The following is a 25,355-nucleotide window of genomic DNA, read 5'->3' on the forward strand; positions in this document are numbered from 1 at the left end:
CATTATCTATTTTTGTAATGAAAGTTAAAACTCATTCCCTGAAGTTAAATAAAAAAGAAAAAATAGGTAAATGAATTTAAAAAGGTTTTAGTAAACACATACTTTTAAGTATGTATAATATGGCATTTTCCTTTATCTTATCATCGAGAACTTTTCAAGACATCAAAAATATAAATTCTTTAAAACTTGCGATTTCTTAAAGTTAACTGTGAGATCAAATTTTATGGCATTATTGTTACTACTAGAGTTTTACAAACTCTCAGAGCTTTACGAATATTTATTTTAATATTTAAGGAGATGTCACTAAGTCCAGATGAAGAGTGGGTTGCTGAAAATCTATTTAGGGCTCAAAGAACTAAGAAGTTTCTTGGTTTTGTATTTTCTTCTTGCTACTAAAGAATTTCTAATAGAGTGAAAGCATTGACAATTTGTCTTGAACACCTCATAGCTTCCTATTTAGGCACAGAGTGATCTCAAGTTGGAAAGGAAATATATATATATGTATATATATTATATATATACATATATATAATATATATATACATACTAGAGTATATATATTTAAGGAGTAGGAAGAACTAAGTGCTTTAGATAGAAATTCAGTAAACAAGCAAAAGAATAACACAAGTTCCTGGAATAGAAAAAAAGGGAGTGTTTTTTTTTTCCCATTCCAAGTCTGACTATACTAGATGTCTACTTATGTATATTAATGAAACTCAATGTATGTTTATTCATGCATGAACAAACCTAAGAGTTTGCTGGAAAATTAGGCAGCCTTTGCCCATTCTCTGGGGATCCCCACAGAGGTGAGAAGGAGACAGAGAGAGGTGGATAAGATAAGCAGGTGCTCCATGGCTGAAGAATCCCAGAAGCCAAGGAGCAGTGCTCCATCTCACCAGATCTCTAACCTGATAATCGGACCTGGGATCGGAAAAAAAACACCCTCGTTTTTTCCTATTCCAGGAACTGTGTATTATTCTTTTGCATGTTTACCAAATTTCTGTTTAAAACACTTAGCTCTTTCTACTCCTTAAATGTCTTCAAGTTTCCATTAAGGTGAACAACAATAAAAGGGTTCCTAAAGTCATTGACTTTAGTGCTTAAATATCCAGATGTTGGGGGATGTTTACCAGAAAATTTCTCTAATGAGCTAAACTGCTTTGGCACAGGTTATGGGTGTTGTTAGAAAGGCTTTCTTGGAAATGAATTCAGGAATATCCTCTATGACCTCAGATCAAAGATCTTAAAGATTTATTTTTAACTGAGACATTTTCAAGACAAAAAGACCGATCTGGGTCAGAAATTTAAACTGAGGTCCAGAGCAAAGCTTAAACAGCAAAGAGAGTTTGAAGGGTCCAACTTTCTGCCACTATAAAATAGTTTCAGAACTTGTTAAGTGTAGCTTTAATGTGACTAACAGATTAGGTCAGTGAATAAACATGCATTGAGTTTTAAATTTATACTTTCCCCAACAACTGTGCATACCTAAATATCCATAAAAAACATTTTAACTGAAGAAGGAGACACAGTATAATGATTTCCCCCAGCTTCTGTGTCTAATTTTCTTGAGGAAATCTATTTTCCTTGACCAGTGCTCACAGGAATCTGCCTGCTGTGGCATTCCTCACTTCTCTGCTCCCAAAGACCAGCTTGTAGCTGTAGGTATCAGGTATGATGGGCCCTGGGGAGCCCAGAGAAATCCTGGAGCTGCCACAGTGTGGGGGCGTCTGGGTGTCGTAGTGTAGCTACTATTAGCCTGAAGCAGACTGTAGGATGACCACAAGAGAGACTTTGAAGGAGGCACTGGGCCAACCCAGACTCCTAAAGGCTTTCTTGGAAGGGGATTATATATAATAAGTGTGTGCCCTGGGGCTATTGGAAATATAATTGTGTGTCCTAGGATTAGGTCAGAGCAAGATTTACCTCTGTGAGAGAAGTGATAAAAGTCGAGACGGTTTGTCTCAAAACTAGTATACGAGTCTGATTTCTTCTAGGTCAGACATCAGATTCAACTTTACCCCTAGACAGTTAGACAATTACTTAATTTCATGGCTGCCTTACACTATCCTGCTTTTCTGGTAATAGAATAAACAAGCGTGAAGGATAGAAACGAAAGTTATACGGTACGTTTCAGAGTGGAGTGGTGGAGAAGACTGAGGTTGAGAAGGTATAGTCATGAGTCCTTGAGAGTCACAGAAAAGTGCTCCCAGTCAGTGCCAGAAGGAGAAGAACTGTTCCCAGACAAGAACCTCTGGAGGCAGCGATGGGTAACGCGAGCTGGAAATAAACCACCACCTCCAGGCCCTTCTCTGAATGTTTTCTCATCAACCTTTTAAGATCTGACAGAATGTGACAAACAGCAGAAAATGCCAAAGGTGCTTTCTTGTGAGTGGAGGGTTTGACCCAGAGGACATTCAGGGAGCTCTTTAGAAAATGTAATATTAAAAAAAGTCTGACACCATTGTTTGCAGATCATGTGACTTCAGATACTGCAAATTTTGGTTCCAAAATACAGAGGCTCAGGATAGGGGTGGTTTTCTGAATGGAAGTATCCACATTTTGAAAAGCTCTTTACCAAACCTAATTGGATTTTTCTACATGTTCCCTGTGTTCTTTTCATTTCTCAGAAACCAATTACAGAGGTAAATAGTCATCTGTCAACTTCGCTAGATTACACAAATGTAATATAATTATATAATTCTTCACTATTTTCCAATTACTCTTCTTATGCCTCAGAGTGCCGAAGGAGCACATTTACTCATGACATTAATTTGTTGATCTAAATCCTAGGCAACTTAGTTTCCAAATAAATTGACATTTATATTACTTTAATGTGATACTACAAACATAAGTAAGGCTAATATTTATCATGAAATGAAACATGTTAAACACATGAGTTTATTTCTAATTTCCTTTGCCCTCTTTACTTCTTAGGTCATTTTATTCTGATATCTCTCGGATTATTGCAGACTCTAAGGAAAGTCTTTTCAGATTTAAATATTTTCTATGATAATTTCTAATCCTAGTCAGAAATACCAGATACTAAAATATATAGATTTGAGACCTCATTCGGCATCAGTGTGAATGTGAAGACCAATGGACATATTTCTCATACCAGTTAAAAACAAACACAAATAAAGTTAGCTTTAAAATGTGTATTATAATCTATAAACTCCTAAGGTTTGAAAAATCTGTTAAAATTGTTAAATGGATTGTACAGTTGAATGACAACACTAACAATAATAGTTCTGTGTCTCAGGAGTTAAAAGAAGCTCTTTCAATCTTCACAAGGGACTGGCAAGGTGATTACAGATAAGGAAACTGAGGTTAAGGAGTTTATCTAAATCATACAACTAGTTAGCCACAGACTCAATATTTGAAACCAGATTCTGTTACTGTCTTTTATTCCCAGAGTCTCCTTAGCTGTATTTAGAATAATAAACATATAAACATAGTCATACCTTTATTTAAGACTCATTAGATTTTATTATTTTATTTTCAAAGTTTTCTGATTTCATAAATTAAAAATTTTGTCTATGTAAATTACCATGTGATGAAACTGAATCTACACTTGTGTCTACTTGCCATCTAATTCTTTTATTCTAATTTCTGGGTTTTCAGATGGTGTAAAAGTCTTGGTCTTACGCCTGACTCCTTCCTGGGTAGTTTCATGCAAAGAATTGGGAATTTTTTATTTGTCTTTGAAATAAAATCCAGTTCAAAGTCCCTCTGACCTTGATGGCTTATTCCATGAATGCCACACCCCAACCGCTTGCAGGAACATGCTCCCCAGGTAACCGGTCTCCTGAATTCATTGTCAGCATAACTGGCAATAATGATTTACTTCTTTTTTTTCTCCTCCCCATTGTATTATTTCATTCTGGATATCTGTATATCTTCTTTGGAGTTAAAAGGTTGATTGTGTCATTCTTTAGTTTGATTTATCAGCAGCCGCTTGGTTTCTGAATTACATCAGCCAGTGTTCAGTACGCAATGCATTTACCAATATGGTTTCTTTAGCTGTTTTGAAGTTCTGTGGATTTGTATATATTTGATTTTACTTTCAAGCCTTTCACCAAGATCTGTTCTCATATTGAGTCAAGTAACCATTGAAGAAACTGACTCTTTGACTTTTTATTTTATATTATAGCTTTGCAATAAAGTATATTTTAAAGAAAATGGAATATAGGAAAAAAAAAAAAACCGTGGAAGAGTAAATCAGAATTGAATCTCCTGTTCTTTGCAACTTCCCCAAGGCCAGTTTTCAACCTACATTGTTTTCACAATAAAGCAGCTGATTTCACATAACATCTGTCGCTATGGTGACAAAAGGACAATGATAGCTGGAAAAACTAATAGTGTTTTTCTAACTTGCCTTCTGGAATGTGTAGCAGATGTGGAAGCCGCAGCAAGCTGGTGACTGAAGGGAGAGGTCGGTCAGCCTATCCGGTGAGTCACTGTCTCATCTCCAAATCAAGAAAGACAAGGGCCTTTGCCAATCACGCCTTTTGAGTTCCTTCTCAAGTGTTTGGTCTTTCACTTCTTTCATTGCCTGAATTCCTTGGGAAGAAATTAAGAGAATAACAGTTAACATTGCTAGGAAGAATGTGATGGAAGGAAAGAAAGAGGACAGAGAGATAAAAACATAAGTAGCAGTGTTATGACCGCAAATAATTTGAATTGAAGTAAGCCCTGTGAGAGGGGAGAGAAAAGTAGTGGGAATTGCACTGAGGTATAGATAGGGAGGGAGAGAAGAAGACATGGAGAAGTGGCTCGCGATCGGCTTATGGTTAACACAGCCTGTGTGATTAACGAGTTTAAAACTATCAGCTTTTTATATGGTAATGCACATGTACTTCTGACTGTATTGTTTGACTACAGGTAAAAATATGGTAGGAAACATAGATACATGCAAGGGACTCACATGGATTATCTTGGAAACAGGGCAAGGAGGAGATAGACGGCAGACGAGAACCAAGAAAAAACCCCTCTCAGCAAGTGCCAAGGAATTGTCTGTGCAAAGTAAGACAATTCCTTGGCACTTGCTGAGAGGGATTTTTCCTGGGCACGTCAAGTGCAGGGATGATGTGGACCAGAAGGTAATACATATGCTGTTCCGTGCCACCCCAGTTCTCAGCTCTAGATCCTCTCCCCACAGTTTTCATACTCTTTTTGCGGGGAGCAGGGAGCAGGGAGCATGGAGGCAGGGTAGGGAATAATTTTCTGGAAAGGTAGCAGAGCCAGCATTATACCTAAGGGTTAAAAAAAAAAAATCATGAAGTGATTTGCGAAAACTGTGAAAACACTCTGTTAAAAAATATCTTACTGATAGATGCCTAAATTTTACCTAGAGTTAGGCAAGGGATGAAATAGGTTTTAACTCATGGGCGACTCCATTTCCACTTGCTGTCACTATCTAGTGAGCCATACGCATAATTTACTGCTGTCTTAAAACAACAATAAACACATTATTATGACTCTTGCTTTCTGTTGGTCAGGGATTCAGGAAGGGCTCAGCTGGGTGAATCTGGCTCAGGGTCTCTCATATGGAATAGTCATACAGCGATTGGGGTAGCGGGGTGTGGAGCAGCTGGGGACTGACGGGGCTAACAGGGCACCTCTCTCTCTCTCTCTCTCTCTCTCTCTCTCTCTCTCTCTATATATATATATATATATATATATATATAGACATAGACATAGATATAGATAGATATACAAATGTGTTCAAAAGTGTTACTTCAGTAGCAACTTTTTTTGCTTGCAACAGCACACACACATACACACACAAGGTAGTGGGGGTCTGGAACAGCTGATTGATTTTATCAATTGATAAATATATGATCTTTCTGCAAGGCTCTTCCTCACAGCATGATGGCCTCAGGGTTACTGAATGGCTAAAGGCATCGGGGACATGTTTTCCACCTTCAGAAGTATTTCAGCTAAGAAGGCAGAAGCTGCACCATCTTTTATGACCTAAACTTAGAAGTCCAGCAGAGCTGCTTCTGCTACATTCTGTTGGTTACAAGTGAGCATCAAATCTGTCTAGTATCAAGAGGAGAATTAGATTCTACCTCTTGGAGGGGAAACAATAAGGTTCTAGAGAGCATGTGGGATGGGAGATGTGGTCATGGCCATCCTTGAGAAATACTATCTGCCACAGGTGCTTTCTAGAGAAGGATTTAAAGGCTAAGCCCATGGTATATGGGAATGCTGTAATGTTTTAATGCATGAGAGTAGGTGCATGTGGCAGGAAGTGACAAGTGATAGGGCCCCGTGTCATATATTTGTTCTTTCTGCATTATGCACTTTCTTCTTTCTAGCCCTTTTGTAAAAGTAAAGTGCTCCTGCTAATAATATCTCCATTATTATTTTATTATTTGACAGTACATATTGAGTGTGCAAACAAGAAACAAAATCAACCAACAACCCCTCCTCCTGCCCAAGTCCATGGTGACTTAGAAAATAGAACATAGGAAGAAAGTATATAGAAAAGGTTTTGGAAAAAAATAGCCAAAGGCTGGCCCTGAAAGATGTCATAGGCACCTAGAGTTGTAAAGGCTACAAAATGCAGAGAATATCTGTATATCTTTGGGTTGGAGATTGTAACGGGGTTAAACTTCTTATATGGAAAAAATGATAAATAATAAAATTTGACAGAATGTTTGTACACAGAAATTAAAAGCTTTACTCTGGAAAAAAATTTTTTAAAGGCAGAAGACAAATATTCAAAGAAGCTGGAAAAAAAATGTTTGTAATACACATAACAAGGAATTATATTTCAAAGAGCTTCTCGCAGATGTGCCAGCAAATTATAAACAGTCCAATAAAAAATGGCCTAAGGATATTAAGAGGCAGTCCGCGGAAAAGAGAGGGAAAATGTCTAGTAAATATATGAAACTTTGTCATCTGAGAAGTAAAATTAAAACAAAAATGAGCTACCATTTTTAACCATTAGATTCTAAAATATTGATAATATCAAGTGCTGACTAGGTAGGGTATGAGAAACTGGCATGCATGTTGGTGTGATTGTAAATTGCCATAACTTATACAAAAGTAATCTGGCATTTTTATTAAAATAAAAAATGCATTTCTCTTCGATGAAACAATGTATATATTTGGGAATATATTCACCAGAAAAATTTGCATATGAATGTGTATGTTAAATTATATATTTCATATAAATTAACACATTAAAATGTTTACGATGGTAATTTTCTTATTCACAAAAACTAGAAAAAATTAAGGTCTGTCAATAAGGTACTGATTGAATTTTTAAAATTATATTATTTTAGTCTATAAAATACTATGTAGTCAAGTAAAATAATGAGGTACATGTCCATGTATTGTCTTAGACATGTATCAGTGTATAATAAAGGGAAAAAGTTACAGAATAATATGTATATGTACATATTATAGTTGATAATGTGAATAGGATAAAGACAATGATAACTATATGCACATATGCTTTTTAAATAAAGTAAGTATAAAGGGGCTCATTTGAAATTGTCAGCGGGATTACAAAGGATTGCTAAGGCCCATTTGGGGAACAATTGTGCTTTATAAATATCTTCTTTGGAAATATTTTTGCAAGCATGTATTGCTAGTCGATCCAAAAGACCAAAGAAAAAGAAAGGTCATTACATGTGTTCGCTAGCTGAGCTCCTGATACAAATAAATATCTGTTGAATAAATAAAAGTCTTAGATTCATCCTCTCACTCATTATGTAAGTCTGTTTTCTGCTTAGAGGGAGTCTGGAATTTCTACGGTTAAATCCTCCTCCTTTTCTTTAATCATAAGGATAATATTTTTGTTCTTCCCATGAGGAAGTTTATTCCAGTAAATCAAGTTTCTATTTTGATAATTCAGGCCTCCATAGTATCATCAAAATAATTTTAGTTTTAAAAAAAAGCATCAAATGAATGTAAATGCTTCTTCTGCTTCTTTAGTTAGTTGGAGGATCAAAGATTTGCAGAGCAGATTTTCTAACTTAACTCAGTTCTCTGCCTGAATTGACTAGAAAACTAGTCATTTCATATAATTATAGATCTTTATAGCTTTTCATTATAGAATGTTTTTCTTAAGGAATAGACCTTTTTTTGAGAAAGACTAATTTTCTGGAGTGATTTAAAAAGTTCTGTAATTATCCTTTTGAAAATCGAATTTGAACAAAATCCAAGAACAGTTTAAAACTCAATTTCCTGCTCTGAAGGACTTCATTATAGGTTCATCAATACCTACAATATACCGAGTTAAGAGTCTATATTTCTACTCACTGTGTTATTTTCATTATCTGCTACAACAATGGCTTAATTTTTGATGAAATAATATTCACATGATTATCTCTATTTGAACCTGGGTGGTCACTAACTACATTTATTTTTGAGGGAGAAAGGGAGCAGTGCCTTCTTCAACATTATGGCCTTTCTCTTATGCATCCAAAGCTCCTATTACTAACATGCCCAGATTGTGAGTTCTTTATCACTCGCACAGCAGATGGAAGCAGTATTTTCTCTGCAGACAACATATGAACCTATGCCTCACCTCCGGGCTGCTCTGTCAAGGCAGAACACCACTAGACAAGCAAGCTTCCCATGAACTTCTGCTTTTCCAATTCCTATGTATCTGTCCTAGTCTGGGTGTGATGCAGGAAGGCTTTGTCCCTTTAGGAAGGGAGCATTCACTTATTCGCCTACCTGCAAAGGGGTTGGGAGGGTTATGTAGGCCATGGTAGTGTAGTTACATAGTCGAGGCAGGATAACCTCAGGTGGCTTTCGGAGTGTTTTTGGTAACAGAAAGTATGATAAAACGAGAGGGTTTTTGTGTAGATAGGAAAATTTCCCAGGGGCACAGGGCTTAATTAAGAAGATCTTTGACCTTCAGGAATGAGGAGACATGCAGCCCCCCACCCACCCCCGTGACAGTGACGTGAAACCCATAGGAGGCTCAGAGCTAAGAGACGAACTGCAAACTGCATGTTTTTCTCTGCAGACAGACATTATTCAGAGAGACTGGGACTCAAAGGGAACTACTTTAATTCTGCTTAATTAGGGAGTGAGATAAAGCATAGAAATTCATTTGAGGCAGTTTCCATGTATAAGACTCAGACTTTAAACAATTACAGGAAACCTGGAAATATTGGGATGTTAGCGATCAGTGTCACGCAGTGAGGAAATGGCCGTTCCAATGAGACCAGCCTAAAATAGAAGAGGAGCAGGGCACAATGCAGGTGCCAGACGAAGGGCGAAAAATCCATGCCTGACCAGGAAAAAGATAATTCCTTTGACCATATTTGACTCATGATTTTTACTGATTCCTAATAAAGAGGGATTGAAAATTAAGAGAAACACCACAGGCTATTTAATTTGTAGTTTCGACATATTAGCATATACATTTATGTTTCAGTTCTTTTTTAAATAAGACTTATGTAATCGTGTGTGTGTGTGTGTGTGTGTGTGTGTGTGTGTGTTTGTAATTATGCAGTTGTAACTCCCTACTCAGGTGCAGAGAAGATGGAGGCTGTCTCAGTTGAGAGGGTCCTGCAGGTACCCATTATAGAGAAATCACAGAATTATGCACGTTGCTGTTGTGACACACTGCTGGCCTCACCCAACCTGGCTCCTCAGCACCGCCCAGCATTCCTTTCAGATGTGGTCACCATGGGGCTCCCTTATCCATTTTCAACCTAGGTGTGTGGGCTAGAGAAGGTAGGCAAGTGGTGATGTCACAGACAGTAGCTAGGCCATCTTAGCTGACAACTGAGGAAATTAGTCATAAAATTCAATCCAAATCATGTTTATACGTTCTCTAAGGCAAGGTTTTAAAAGCTCGCTGTTAATTACAGATTCTAATTCATTAGTAAGTCTGCAGTGGGGCCCAGAAATTGGCCATATATATAAAAAGGAGACTCCGAAGGATGTGGTCCACGGCCCACAATGTGAGAAACACTGCTTTAAGGAAACTCTGGTTTCTGAGCTAAGCAATTTGCAAATTTGTTAGAGAATAAACAATTGAAATTTCAGGCACATATTTCCAGTCTGTGGGTGTAGAAAAGACTTGAGATACAGGTGCTGTCAATAAGCAGTTTCTTGGGCCCAGTTGGTCTGTCACTCTTCAGGCTGCCGTGAGCATTTTCCACAATTTTCTTCTTGGGGATGTCACATCAGACTGCTATAAATATGGAAAGAGGAAAAAGGAAAATTTCTCATGCAGATTAAAAATAATATCCCAGTTCAGCTCTCCACGCACTAAGTAAATCAATAAAAATAAAAGCTAGAATAGGCAGAAAAGGGTACTGCCGGATACTTTTTAAAAAGGCTATGGGAAAAGTGAAAAAGTCAGCAAAATGCACTGTAGTAAAAAAGGGGTCAGTCTTCTGGACACGGTGGTAATCTGAAACCCCCCAGGACTCCGTTCTCTGGTTCTCTGTACGGGTGAGCTCCTGTTTTAGCTGCTTGAGTTAACACCATCTATAAGTACTAGCCTAAGGTGTCAATTTTTTTCTAAGTATATACTTACAATAGAAAAAAATTTTCTTTGGTGTGCTTGCAGAAATAAGAAATCAGAGTTCTTCTGAAGAGACCATAAAAAGACTGGAGGCAGGATATTTTATGGCGATCACACTTCTTGATTTCTAGGTCTACGACAAATATTTGAATTGGCGAGTCCCCAAAAGAAGGTAATTCAAAGCTGATTTTAAGTTCTTCTCTCATCTCCTTGAAATATATTTAACGGTGGGGCCAACTCTTGATGGTTATTGTAAATCTGACCTGGCTTCGTGAAATCTCAAAGAAAACCTAAACATCAGCTATAATGACTTGTTAACAGCCAATACTTAGTTTGAATTTATCTCCTCTGTCCACCCTTTGGTGAAGATGCTGATAAGTCAGGGGAACCAGACACAGCTAAAATGATGTAGGTGGGAGATAAGTGGCTTAAATACATACATACATACATACATACATACATACATACATACATACATAAAAACACCAGAAAATGTTCTGGTTCCCAACCTTGAGGATCTTAATGACCTACTGAAAGTACCTCCCAGTCCCCTCATTTCATACCTACGATGAGCGAGCTCATTGCTGGATACATACAGTAGGCCCTTGCTACATATTGTCCAGAAGTCAACATGTACTCTGTCACTATTAAGTAATAATAGAATTAATATCCTATAGGTTTTACCACCTAATGTGTTTTGATCATTTTGCATCGCTTACTTTCTTAACCTGCAGTTTCCCCCCTTGTAAAATGAGAACGATATAGACTTTGATGGATAAAATAATTAGGGCTTCCGGGTGTAGCAAATAAAATAATGTCAATACAAGTACGCCTATGTTATACTTGGGATATATTAATACTAAAAGTTATTTATCTGAAATTCAAATTTGCCTGATGTCTTGGGTTTAATATGTAATAACAGCCATTTACTGAGTGCTTTTCATGTGCCAGGCACCACTAGCTACTCCAATTACATTGCCATTGTTCTAATAGTGGTTGAAGGCAGTTATTACTAATCTCTTTTTGCATCTAGGACGTTAATTTTTTCCAAAATGAAATAGCCAGGAAGTAGCTGTCAAGATTCAAATCCACTATATCATGCTGTTTCTTTAGCTGATGAAAGCACTTCGAATTTGGAGAGCACTCAAGTATTTATTATGACAAATGGTCTCTCTATTATTATTTCTATCCTGTGTACAGCAAAAGGAACTATAGATAGTGAATGGAAATAGAGAGATTAAGAGGTATTGCCAAGTGTAGGAAAAAGTCTGTATTTGCTCCTCAACTTCCAGGATGATGGTGTCTTGCCAGTAAATGTTTCTAGGGATACTAAGGAAAGGGCACAGGGGCTTTGTAAAAACAACACAGTGTGTGATGCTACACATAGGATTTATCTACTGCCAAGTCCATGCCAGAGCAGAGATTATTGACTAACCGAGCCTCAAAATCACTTAGTTATGTAAGCAACCATATCCACATTTTTACCTCCTCAGTAACCTTTGAAATAACCCAAATCCCAAGTGAGAAGGGAAACAGAATGAAATCTGTAACACACACACACACACACACACACACACACACACACACACCCTGCACAACACATCCCAATGAACATTTTGTAGCAACATGGTTTTTGTATTAAACACATCAGAATAGCTTTTTATAGGGGACCAATATAAAAGGAATTAGCTATGAGAACAAGATAATAAACAAACAATGGACAAAGAAATGAATAATTTAATTATTTTTAGCATCGCCAAAGGGGAACTTTGTGTATAGGTCGTTGATGATAATGTGCTATGAGCAGTATGAATAATTTGACAAAATATACACTAGTAACATCTGATTATCTGTTTATTTAATCCAAAATGCTAGTTTGCGTATTTCCTGGACTTCTCTCTCCTCAGCGGTAAGTGATTGCACGAGGAGGGGGACCAGAGAGAGAGGGCAGTGGAGGCCTGCTCTGAGGGAAGAGGGGAGGGATTTCTTGCAAGGACCAAAGTCAAGTTGAGGTGGAATGGTTTCCCGGACATCCTTACCAGAGTTCTAGAAGGGGAGCTAAGCCTAAAGTAAGCAGATGGGGGTAATGCCAAGCCAAGCAGAGAGCCAGGAAGAAGAACCAGGACCTGGCAGCCCCAGGCAGAGGGGAAGACGTCAGGTATTGTGTTCAGGTAGTGGCAGGGAAAGGTGGAAGACACTTCAAATGCAACTTTTCATGCTTTTATCCGCCACTGCCAGATAATGGGATAAGTTTTTCCCCCTTATGCAACTATTATTTAAAATAAAAATTTATTTTTATTGAAAATATTATTTAAAATTAAAAATTATAAATTTATATATAAAATACTAAATACCATTTGAAGATGCTGATATTAAAGGTGGTTCAGATTTTGATTTTAATATGGTCTATATAAGAACAATGGGTTTTAGTTCCAAATGGAAATAGTTTTAGTCTCTTTAAATCTTAATTTTTTTCACTTTAACAATCTGTTTTTACTAGTCAAGGAGAACAACATTGCCTTTTGTGATTTCCAGCAAACACAGTGCGAATATTTAACAAATAAGTATTAGGGAGTGGGTTGTTTTGCACAGCAGGAATGAGAAATTTGTGGATTTAAATTTAATTTGAAACCGTAATGAATTCTAAGTGCCATTCCCAACACAGTTGTGTAGATGAAGATAAAAAAGTTATAGTCTATAAGTCTGATCTGTCTTAAGGGCATATTAGGAAGAGACTAATGAAATTTCCAGTAAATAAGGTGGTTATTTTTTATATCACACTTCCAGAAGAAATTTAGAAATAGGGCAGTTGCTCTAAGACAATACCTAGAAAAAATGATTTGACCAAGGGCTTAAAATTAACAGTGTTTTCAGTTGATACAGAGAGGTCTTATCTTTTATCACAGCCTGCTTAGCTCGCTTGTGTTGTATTTATAAAGCATTCTGACTGATCTACTTAGCTAGATGGATGGTTAGATTATTCCTGCCTTCTTAGCCATGTGATGGTGGACCTATCAGTTGAAATGGAACACTTTCTCGTTCCCAATACAAAAAAAAAAAATTTTATTTAATGGCAAATTATAAAATCTCTGTGTAGCTCCTAGCTGAAATAATTTGTTTGTATTCTCTGTATAAACCCTTCCTTTGAAGCAGCTGCTATTTCAAAGGAGATCAGGCATTTAAAAAATCTGGGTCACTCTTCATGCATTACAGAAAGAAATCTGCGATAGACTAAGGCCTCAGGTCCCCATCTGTAGCTATGTGGGAACTGTGTGAGGTTGTAAATAAAGCTGGTGGGGAGCCCAGAGCAAACCCTGACCCTCGGCACGGAGACTGCCAAGTACCGAACACTGCGGATGGGAATAAACTGCAAAAAAATAGGGTCCTTATATAAATATATAATTAGAATGATAATCGTATTCACATTAATCATGTGGAAAGGATGACAAAGAATTGTATTACATGGGAGGATCACTGAAATTCAGCAAATAATGATTTTTCTCTAGCCATTGACCAATCTTAAAAAAATAGTCATATTAACCTCTTTTTGGTTGAAAAATGTCACATTGGTATTTATTAGGACAAACGTTGTTAACACGGGTTACCTTTGATTAGTCAAGGATTCAAGTGGCAGAATCCTTCCCAGTTTGTCAAGGTCACATAAGTATACACGCATGAACTCGGAGATTCTCTTAGTATTTTTTACTTTCTGTGTTTTCAGTATTTTCTGAAGAGTTTGTAATAAGCACATTGTATGGTGAGGTAGTTTAGAATGATGGGCAAGAGTATAGATGCTGGAGCTATAGTCATAGCTTTAACTCTTGACTGTTCAAATGAATGATTTAGGTAATCATAATCAATCCCCAAATTCCTTAGATCTTTCAGTGAAGTTTGGCTAACTTTCACTACCCGTATATACAGTTCTGGGCCTTATATCTCAGAGTCTGTTCTGCCTATGCATGCAGCAGGCCTGGAGGATATCCTTAACCAATGACTTTTCAAAGTTAGCTTTAACTATCTTTTAAATGCTGACAAAAGAACTGTGGGGGAAAAGCACATAGTGTTTTGTACTTTTCTCCAGAGTTCCCTTGTCACAACCCACTTTGGTAACTGGCTTAATGGTGCCTCTTAAGCAGCTTCCTTTCCTTGCCTGAATCACTTTCCACTTTCCCTATTAGTGTTTATTGCACTTCCCAAATAATCTATTTGTATCCAAATGCTTATCTGAGTATCTGTTTCTGGGAGAACCTACAAATAGCAACTCTATATCCAGGTCTCTAGTCTGTGTCTCCAGCCCAGACTTCTCCCGGGAGGTCTTGATTCATACATCTAACTCCTGGTTGAACATCCACCTAAATGCTTACAAATTGTGCAGACTTAACAGGGGACACCAGAATGCTTGTGATCTCTTTAAGGTGTTTCTCTCCATGTTCTTCCCAGTGGATTCCCATGATGTGGAGAACAAAATCCAAAGCCTTCACCGTGGTCTGAAGTGTCACAGTGATCTCCCTTGATCACCTGTCTGCACCCTCTCCTTCCATTCTTGCCTTACTCGCTGGCCTAAAGGGCGCTGGTGTCTTTCAGGTTCCCCAAGACATCATGCTCGTTCCCATCAAAGGCCCCGCACTTGAGTTTTTGTCACACACTTCAGACCTCAGCTTAGAAGCCACCTCTTCCAAGAGGCCTTCCCCAGCCACCCTCTCTGAAGGTGCTTTTCTCTCTTATGTCGTCCTGCTCCAAAACATCATCTGTTTTATTCCCTTCATAGCACTTGGCACCCCACGAAATGACCTTGCCTTTGCTCATGTACGTGTCTTTAGTCTTCCTCACTATAATACAGAGCAGGAGGTATCTGTCTTGTCACCAGTCACTACCAGCAGTAAAATGTTGCTGGCACTGAGTAGACCGTCCAGAAAGACTTGTCTGCATTTATTAGAATAAGATTTTTGAACACATTGTATAACATTTAAAATTTCTGCAAGTATATCTCAATTCCTATTACATGTTCCTCTCACAAAATTTATCTATCTTTATGGAGAATTTAATTGACTCTTAAAAAATATTTTGACATCAACTGTTTTTAAGAGTATTTCATAACCTACTTTTTAAATAATCCTCATGCTTCTTTCACATAAGCATTCTGAAATGTTTTTCTTATTAAAATTCCCAAATGTGAGGACTTAAATATAGATTCTTAAATTTCACCATTTTTCGGAATTTTTTACTCTCAGAATAACTTTCATGGTACATAAAAAATGACTCAGAATTATTATGTAATTAATAATTATTATGTAACATATATATTGTTTAGAAAATTAGATTGTAGATGTGTGCTCACTGTTATGATAGATTCTCTACTTATTTTAGAAAAAAATATATTAAATGTATTCCAATGAAATTAAAGGGTACTAATGGCCATTATTTTCAGAGTAAGATGTATTATTGACTATTTCAAAGTTTAATCCATTAGTTCAATTATATCACTTAAGCAAAGAAGGTACTGAGCACAAATCTGAGGCCCTTTATCTCATTCTGTTGCTACTTTTCTAATGATGACTTTGAGTGGCTGATCTTTTAGTGCGCACAGTGGCTTTTTCTAAAATGGAAATATTTTAGAAGATAATGTGAAATGAATCTGTGAAATAATTATTATAAGGTGATTACTTTAGAAACTAGTCAGGCTCACTTAATAAACAACAGGATAAAAATGTGTCAGCAACTTTCTCTCTGTTCAGGGTGAGGGAAGGTTTTCAGCTGGACACATTCTGTAGAGCTAGACACATGGCAGTCATTCAACAAAATTCCCCAAGATTTTGGGGAATGGTGGGCAAGACAATTTGTTCGGTTTACTCTAAATGGGAAAAACTGATGGGGGAAAAAAAAAAGAACAGGAAGAGACAAATCCAAAGAGATGATGGTAGGCTGGGACTAGATTAGGTCAAAATGCCCGCCAGTGGGTTGAAAACTGTTTTTTTAAGACTTGTGGTGATTAGTCTTCCACTTAAAGTTATTTGTAAAATGGTTTGACAAACTGGCTTTTTGGATGCTTAAAAATGGGTCAAACTTTTTGCTTTCAGGAAGACGGAGTAAATTTATACTCTCTCCTATTCCTCCTGCTACGTACAGCTAAAAGCCCAGGATATTACATATAAAACAAACATAAGCAGACTCTGAAAGGTAGAGAGAAGACAGCCTGCCTACGGATCTCAGGACACATGGAATGATAGATACAGCAGTAAGTTCTTTTGAGTTTTCTTTTAGCTGCATATATCCTAAATTAGGAGCTGAAGAAACCATCACCCCAGAAACATTCATGAGTGCAGACCCCACCCCCCAAAAAGCCCCAACAAAAGCCTGCTCTCTCTAGCCAAAGAACAAGAAAAGAGCAGCTTTGCAAAACAAAAATATTTTAAACCATAATTATTCTACTGTAGCCTCACCCCATCCATCCAGCAGGTCGAGTGGGGAGACTAGATTCTGCCCTTCTTAGGGTATAATGTGCTGATCCCTCTGCCAAGATGTCGTTGGAGAATGCTGAATAAGGAACCGGGGCTTTCATTTCCTCTTAGTAACTAACTCCCCTTTCTGCATAGTATCAATGAAGACCAGATGGAAAGCCTGGACTTCCACCCAACCCAGCATCCAAGAGGCACTCCACCTCTCTCCGCTGGAGTGGTGGCAGAGGAGGCCTAGCGGGGAGGCGGGCCTTCCATTCCAAGCAGCCCCCTTCCCTGCGGTGTCAGTGGAAGCCACGTGGAGATCAGTAAAGAGGCAACAGCAAGCATCCAGTAAGTGTTACTCTCTGTGCTCTTCCATACCCCTGACTTTTCTTAACTAATGAGAAGGCCAAGAGCATTAAAGCTGGAATGTAAAAGCCTTCCGACAGGACTAGCTAAGCTCTGGCCCGGAACACCAGAAGATCCATTTCAGTTTCTAATTTCTTTGCAGTTAAAGTGTTTGTTTTCCCTTCAGTTGTCTTTTTGACAGACATTGTTCCTTTCTGTGCAGACAGTTTTAGCATCATGGTCGAGAGGCCAGTTTCTAAAGTCAGACGGTCTAGATCTAGACTCTGAGTCCAAAATTAGGTGCGTAATTTACTGTCTCCCTGAGGCTCACTAGGGTTTCCATCCTGATTAATGAGTTAATATATGTAAAGAGCATAGATAGCACTGTGCCTGGCCTAGAGAAAGCAATCAGCGAGGACTGTAGTTATTCCCTGGTCGTAGATCTGCAGATTACCCTGTAGTGAGGAGCTACCGCTGAACAAAATTTATCTTATCCTCTGATCCTCAAGCCGAGTTGCTGCTGCCAGTCTCGCCTTCTCCACCCTTCTCTCCACACTCTTCAGCAGGTGCAATTTTCCTTAATATCTTCGCAGGTGGGCACTCTTTAAATATTAGTTCAAACTGAATTTGGTAGAGGTCTAATGTACTAAGGTTCTCCAGAAAAACAGAACCAACAGGGCACATGCACACTCCCCGCTCCCCCCCCCCCCACCACCACACACACACATGAGGAGTGGGGAGAGAAAAAGAGATGTTAAGGATTTGGCTTGTGCGTCTGTGGGATTTGACAAGTCTGAAATCTGTAAGGACAAGCCAGTAGGTTGGAAATTGCTAGAGCTGGGGTTGCTGTTTTGATCCCCAAATTTGTAAGCTGGAAAGTCAGGCAGGATTTATTTCTATGTTGCAGTCTGGAGGCTGCATTTCTGCTTTAGGAAACCTCGGTCTTTGCTTTTAAGGCCTTTGACTTGTTGGATGAGGCCTACCCTCATCATGGAGAGTAATCTGCTTAAAGTCCACTCATTTAAATGTTAATTACATCTAAAAGATAACTTCACAGTAATATCTACCCTGGTGTCTGAACAAACAGCTGGGCACTGTAGCCCAGCCAACTGACACATAAATGTAACTGTTACATATGGAGGAACTAATTTTACATTTATTAAATTCATATGCTTTTTTTGTGCTCAAAATAAATTTACTACTTACAATTTTTCCAAACTGGGAATGACTTAGGGGCCTAGTAAATTGTCCAAAATTGGAATATTAAAAAATGATTCATTTCTGTAAATAAACATCATGTACTTTTATCTTTAAGAATGTCAGTGGTTTGACTGCTGACCTCAGGTAACTGTTACTGGCTGACTTAGAGCAATGGTGAGTCCTGCAGACGGCAAGTCCTACAGTACAGCCTCTTGGGTGCATTTCGAAAATACTTGATGGGTGATTTTCTTTTTCCTTGTATAAATGCACAGTCCACTTTAAATCTGGTGGAACCAATTTTCATTTCTTCAGGAATGTTGCATATTTTAGTTTATTTTGTGATGATTTGATGTCATTTACAGATCAGCATCTTGTGCAGCTCCCAAAGTAACTTGGCCTGTAATAGGCTGTGTTACAATATACCAGGATGGCAAGTCTGACTAAAATACAAGGAAAGGTGACTGTTGCCTGAGAGTTTATTTGGCCTTTCTCTTAGGAGTAGCATCTCTGAACTTGAACCACTCCTGATTCATACACATCTAAACTGAAAGCCCTGAGTGCCTGGCCTCAGATGTTTTAGAGAATTCAGGAGACTCTGAGAAGCAATAATTTATCATCCCCCCCTACCTCAGATATAGAAAAATCTTTAACAAATATGAATCAGGCAATTTTAGAAAACTTATGGTGACAGAAAATTATGAGAAAACCGAATCATGCAATAATATAAGCTGATCATTTTGATGTGGAACACATCAGAGTGTTTTCACAATTAACAGAGTTGGAAGGGGATTAGAGTCTCCTAATCCAGACCCTTTGTTCTTAGATAATGAAGCCAAGCCTAGAAAGGTGCTGCGTTTGCCAATTAATTCAATAATTACTAGACAGTGGCTAAAACCAAGACAAAAACCAAACATCATGGTTTCCAGCTCAAGACTCTTTTTACGACATGCCATCTTATGCCATGTGAAATTATTCTTCAATATTTAATTTTTTTTCTTTATTCCTTTAAGAAATAACTTTATAAAAATGCAGTTTTGTTTCAAACTATAACATTTTGTTGAAGGGCGGGAACACACAAACAGACGAACTCAGATGTTTTTATTTGTATGTCACTGTTCTTCACCAAACGTTTTTATCCTGGCAGTGGTTTGGGAATATCCATTGAATCCCAAGACTATGGACACTGAGAATCTGAGGCCCTGTCACCAGGCTCTTTCATTCGACAAAGCACCCAGCGTGTGCCAGGTAGCATGCTAGGCACTGGGATTACAGAGATAAATAAGAAATGATTTTTTTCCTCAAAGGAGATTTGTTTCTTTGAGAAAAGCCTATGCAATCAGATATACTACAAACGTGATACAGTAAGTGCTGTTTAGGAACCCCTTGGAGACATTTCCCTGGGAATATCTCTGAGAAGACCCTTATTCTTCGGCCTCTGCCTCATGCCCATCCCTGAGCCAGTCACTGTTTGAGGGGATCTGGTTTGTTGGAGATTCAGCGTCCCCCTAACTACTGGAAAAGGATTTCCCCTGCTGAAGAGCTGTCTTCTTAACAGAAGAAGAGTTGGCGGAAGGGGAGGGGTGCTCATCATGTCTGCACTAGGGGAAGTAATGCCAGTGACCTAAGTTTTAACTGTGTAATATAGACAATAAATACAAAAGGAGAGAAGAGAATAATAAGACTCCTAGTTTTCCCAGAGAAGGTAGGTGATAATACTTACAGGGTTACATAAAATTCTGTTAATAATAGACTAAATAAAGCCTGATTGGAAAGTAAATCTTGTAAGAAAACTCACACCGTACTCACACAAATAATTTTTTTATGATATATGCTTTCAGGCATAATTGTAGTGACTAGACCTGTCCAACTTGCATCTATTAGTAATGAAGTATTCTTTTTTGAACAAACAGACTAGAGTCTAACAGGCAGAGTTCTAATAGACATATCTCTTTAGATAATGACTTCAGAGATTAATCACTCACACAGTTAATGGAGATTTTAATTAGGCAGCGTAATTTCAGAAAACAATGGAGAACAGAACCCCACCGCCACCTGGATGTGAGTGAGTTTCCTTATCACCAGTAAGGTAGGGTGCAGAATTTATCACAACAATAATTCCTCCTGGCATTTGTACCATGCTTTACACTGTCATACATTAACTTGGTTAATCTTCATAACCTTCCCAGGAAGCGTACTTTATTATAATCATCTACATTTTATAGATTAGAACACTGACTCACACAGTTAATGAGAGGTTGACTCTAATTCTCTCACTGGTGAGTTTCCATATGTATAATAGGAAGAATACATGTTTGGTGAAAGAAAGCTATTTCAATCCTATCTCTACCACCTACTAACTATGTAACTAAGTTCTTTTGACCCTCCTTTCCTCAGAAAAAAAGTGATAACCATACCTCATATAATGTGTGTAATACTAAAAATTGTCTCTCATCAAGTAGGTCTTCTTACGAGTTCTCTCTCCTGAACTCCATAGGTCATTAGATATAGCCTCGAGACTGGACTGGGGAAGAAGAAGGAAGGGCCACAGCCTGTTCTCCTGGCATACACCTGGTAGAGGAAGAATCTACTCATAGGAAAGGGAAGTCAAAACACAGCCTGTACTTCCTAATTTAAGGGGTAAAAATGTGAAATGGAAGTGGAGGAAAAGGACAGCAACAAAGTTTTAGTTTTTCCCTTCTACCATCTTAGGCATAAATTCAAGGGGAAGAATGTGGACGAGCCCAAAGACAGAGGTCTTCTGCCTCCTTTTGTGTTCAGACGAAAAGGAACTCCCATCCCCATCCCCGCGTCTTGTCCAGCCCTGTCCAGGGTAGTCTTATCAAAAAAGCCTGGTGCATGACTTGTTTTGGGCCAAGGGAGAGACTCGATTTAGCATCTCTAAGTGCCTTGGTTGTTCATGGCTGTCTAAGGCCCAGCTGGGAATTTTTCTAGGGTCTCTAAAACTGAGGGATCCAGGTGGGCAGTAGTACCCAGAAGATTCACAGGGGTCTGAACTGGAGATTGAGATTTGGAAATTCTAAGTCTAATTAAATGCTTTTGCTTTTCTCTGTGAAAATACATTGCTATTTTTATAAATGAGTTTAGCAACTGGGGTTTTCTTCTACTAATTTATTTTGTAGCTACTCTCTCTTCACTCTGAAAGCAAGAACTTCCATATGTCCTTTAGAAGCATTAACTAGCATGGAATAAATACTAGGTTATATGCCAGTATAAAGAATACATGCTCTTAAGACAAATACTATATGATCTCACTTATACGTGAAATCTAAAAAAAAAAAATAAATTCATGAAAACAAGGAACATTTTGGTGGTTTTCAGGGGTAGGGGGTGGGTAAAGGCTTTAAAAGGTACAAACTTCTAGTTATATAATAAACAAGTTCTGGGGATATAATGCACAGCATAGTGACTAATAATATTGTATTGTATATTTGAAACTTGCTAAGAGAGTAGATTTTAAAAGTTCTGATCACAAGAAAAATAAAGTGTGTAACTATGTGTGGCCATTGATGTAAATTAAATTTTTGCTGTAATCATTTTACAACATACATGTATCAAATCTTTATATTCCACCCCCTTAAACTAATACAATGTTATATGCCAATTATATCTCAATAAAAGTGGGAAGAAAAGAATACATGCTCTTTACAAACAGCTTTAGTCCTTATTTCCCATGAAAGGTCAAGTGCTGCTGGCTAAAAAAAAGTGGTTACACTACCACCGCTTGCTCCTATGACTGAGATTTGCTCTAAGGGCGGGTATGTCCAGGTCCTAGTGAGAATGGTCCGCGGTTAGACCTTCAGAGTCACCGATTCAGAGGGCCAATTACCAGCAGCATTAAATGTGACATACTAGGTAAATACAGGCTCACAGACAATATTTTCTATCTGTATTTCTTTCCAAACTTCACCTTAACACAGTACAATCTCTTTGGCCAGACATTGTTATTCACAGAAATAAAAAAAAATTCTCCTTTTTTCAGACATGCTCTTTCCCCTCACTACATGTTCAAGGAAGGCAGAGTTTCTCAACCTTCCACGACGGCCAGCTGGACTGAACAATTCTTCTTGTTCTGTATATTGCAGGGTGTTTAGCAGCATTTATGGCCTTTACTCACTAGATGCCTACTGGCAACAATCAGAATGTCTCCAAATCTGTTAAATATCCCCTGGCTTATGAAGGGTGGGGGTGGGGGAGGGACAAAATCACTTTCAGTTGAAAATCACTACATACAATGCTCTTGGTCTACAGACAGTTCAATGGCATTCCTCTCTGCCCGGAGCTGGGCCCCAGTCCCAACCTGACCCCGCCTCAGCCCTAGTGCAGATTCAGCCAGTCATTCAGGAAACTTGCCTACTGGGTGGTTGTGGAAATAGATGCCTGTGATGGGGTAGATAGCGAAGAGACGACTCCTCACCTCTGGAAAAGTCCACATTTGATTGATTCTCTGCAGAATTCAGTTAGTTCTCAGTACAATAATCATGGTAATCAGAGACTTTTTCTTTTTACCTCAGTAAAGCCTTAAAAAACTACCCTGTTTATTCCAGTGTGCTGTGCAAAGACTATTGTTTTTAATGTGTGTGTGCCATGATATAAACAAGTCTGGGGAAGCGTTGTGATAGCCATTTAGAAAGATGTCCTTAGAAACACAGGAGGTTCCCTCAGGGGTTTCTCTATATTCATCTCCTAGTCCCTCCTCAATCAATGGAGTCCTTCATTATTTCCCAATTAAAATCTGAAAAAATGGAGATTCTTACCTAGAAATGACATTTTAGTTATTTAACCGAATCCCCGCCCCCAATCAATATCCTGGTCTCTATACATGTGCAGCTTTTTTTTCTCTCTGAAAAATCAATGTGCTTGGCTCAACTAGTTAAAAAGGGAGAACTGAAACAAACAGCTGGATTCAAGATGTTTCCTTTTCATTTCAGCCTGAGATAAACTTTTCAGCAGATTGTCTTTGTGGCAGTTGAAGGCCAACATAAATTTAAACAGTGTGTTTCTTGCCTTTAAGAAATCAAGACTTCCTGGTGCCTGAGCCAGCAAAGCCTTCATTGGGAGATGGCAGGCAGCTGCAAAGCCCAGGATGCTGTTGGCTTCATGCACAGAAGAGGACGTCTGCTTTCTGGGACGATGTGACCAATTCAAATACAACCTGGCAGGGGTACTCTGAGGATGGGCTCACAAGTTGTTGACTGATACAATTTCCTGCTACTCACCAGGGCCCCCTGTCCAGCCCCTGGTCCTTTCTCTCCATTGCATACCTCCTATGTGGGCAATAACAGATTGCTAATTTTCCAAAGGGGAATAAAAGTGATAGCATGCTGTGAAAATCTCTGTTGACTGTGCAAAAGCAGTGTTTGTCCCCATTTCTCAAGCCTTGGCTTTCTGTTCATATTTATCATTTTCTCAGTGGGAACAAGGCTGCCTAGATTATCAAAGGATATTTGCCCTGGATTCAGTTCAGGTGTGCCAGAATTGTATCTATGGATACCGCCAAACAAAGTGCAATGAGAAAGTACAGATGGACAAGGTGATAATTTTATTTAACTTATTCAACAAATATGTTACGTATTGATAATGAGCTACTCTAGGTTGGTTGCTGGAGACATAATGAAGACCTAAACAGGCTGGGCCTCCACCTTCCCTGGGCTCATTGATATAATTGAGGTAATTATTCAAATAGATGGAAAAGCACAAGTGAGAGGGGCCATGAAAAGAGGGGAGCAAAAATCTGTAGGAGTCTTCGCCAGGGATTTGGCCAGATGCAGAGTCCAGACCACTCAAGTTCACACTTAATATTGGGTCTTTGCCTACGAGCAATGAGCATATTATCGGTAGGTTTACCAAGGATGTGTTTTAATACGGACAAATTTGTTTTAACTCATTCTTTGCTTATGAACTGAAACCCAGGTGGGATGCTATTTGACCCCTGTTTGAATCCAGAAGGTATACTTGTTAGTGCTATAATTAATTACCTGAACGGACTTGGAGAAATTGGGATAAAAATGTCCTTTTAAAAATAAATATCAGAAATACTGACAGCCAATGTGTTGAGTCCTCTTGTTGACCTCAGCAGATGAAATCAACTGAAGACGTTAACTCGGATTGAGAAATTTACTTGGATCTCGGTTTATGTAAGTTGATACTCTACATGCAACATGAACTAAATACAGAATCTAATGAAATTGTTTCACAGGCTCTAGAGAGTTGAGTAGTGTCCTCCCAAAATTCATGTTCATTCAGAAGCTCAGACGATGACGTTACTGAAAGTAGGATCTTTGTAGATGTGATTAGGATCTCCAGATGAAATTATCTTAAACTTAGGATGGGCCCCGGATCCAAAGACTAGTGTCTTTTAAGAAAAAAGAAAGGGAGACGTGGACACAGACAGACACAAGAGAGAAGGAGGCCATGTGACGACAGGCAGAGAGTTACGCTGCCACAAACCAAGGAATGTCAGAAGGAACCAGAACCTGAAAGAGACAAGGAAAGACTCTCCCACAGAGCGTTTGGAGGGAGTCCTGCCAGCGCCTCGATTTCAGACTTCTGGCCTCCAAAACTGTGAGGGAATAAATTTCTGTTCTTTTAAGCCACCAGCTTCCTGGTGACTTGTTATGACAGCCCTATGGCACTAATACAAGGATGTTAACAGGCTTCCCACCCCCATGGGTACTCTGTAATTATTAAATTTTTTTCGCCGATTATTTTTTTTGGCACTGAAATATTACAAAATTGCTTCATTGCACCAATTTTTGTATGACTTTTTCTTTTCTCATTAAAAAAAGTGAAGCAAAGTTATTTTCATCATGGTTCTTGTTACCTGTTTTAACAGTATTCAAGGAAGA

At 38.4% G+C, this 25,355-nt stretch overlaps 1 long non-coding RNA gene across 2 annotated transcripts; it reads left to right on the forward strand.

Annotated features, from left to right (window-relative positions):
- The first annotated feature begins 4,436 nt into the window (after positions 1–4,436).
- LOC107502322 lies at positions 4,437–25,355 on the forward strand. Of its 2 annotated transcripts, XR_004951077.1 has the most exons (5): positions 4,437–4,449; positions 10,550–10,676; positions 16,582–16,739; positions 17,098–17,292; positions 23,522–25,355. It is a non-coding gene; the product is annotated as an uncharacterized LOC107502322 (long non-coding RNA). The 2 variants fall into 2 exon arrangements; XR_001594958.2 differs by lacking the exon at positions 4,437–4,449 and having other exon boundaries at positions 10,372–10,676.

The sequence above is a fragment of the Rousettus aegyptiacus genome, unplaced genomic scaffold, assembly GCF_014176215.1.
Source record: "Rousettus aegyptiacus isolate mRouAeg1 unplaced genomic scaffold, mRouAeg1.p scaffold_m13_p_1, whole genome shotgun sequence".
Lineage (NCBI taxonomy): Eukaryota > Metazoa > Chordata > Mammalia > Chiroptera > Pteropodidae > Rousettus > Rousettus aegyptiacus.